Source organism: Primulina huaijiensis, chromosome 12 (assembly GCF_012295235.1).
Source record: "Primulina huaijiensis isolate GDHJ02 chromosome 12, ASM1229523v2, whole genome shotgun sequence".
Classification (NCBI taxonomy): domain Eukaryota; kingdom Viridiplantae; phylum Streptophyta; class Magnoliopsida; order Lamiales; family Gesneriaceae; genus Primulina; species Primulina huaijiensis.
In genome coordinates this window covers 17,364,460-17,365,066 of record NC_133317.1, presented here as the reverse complement: position 1 = coordinate 17,365,066, position 607 = coordinate 17,364,460, and positions in this window count along the sequence as shown.

Below are 607 nucleotides of genomic sequence, written 5' to 3'. Positions count from 1 at the left end.
TACCACTTTTTTTTGACTCAAAATACTCATACAAAAAAAAAAACACAATACTTATAAATAAAACATAATTAACAAATATAAACTTAATTTATACCTCCCCGGCAACGACGCCAAAAACTTGCTACTACTTAAATTATAATTCACCCAAGTGTAGGTTGTCTGCAAGTAATATTTTTCGTAAGTACGAGATCGATCCACAGAGAAGTTATTTAAAGTTTAAATTTATTAATTTATAGATTACCAAATGCAAGAACGAAGTTTACAAATTATAAATTTTGTCAAGGCTCGAGGATTTATTATTGGTTTATGCAATATTGTTTAACTAAAAGTAAAACAAAGGAAACCACCATAAATAATGGTTCCAAGAAATTTAAATATTCAAACACACACCTAATATAATATAGTTCCCACTATAAAAAATACCGAATTCACCGATATTTTATATATGGTACCTATGATTATATATATAACTATATAAATATATAATTGCATAAAATAAATGTTAAATTAAATCAGTATATTTCATTTAGAACAACCGGCAGAGCCACGCTATTGCCTAAATGAAATATATGATTTAATAAGTTAGTTGCGGGAAAGTAAAAGTTAG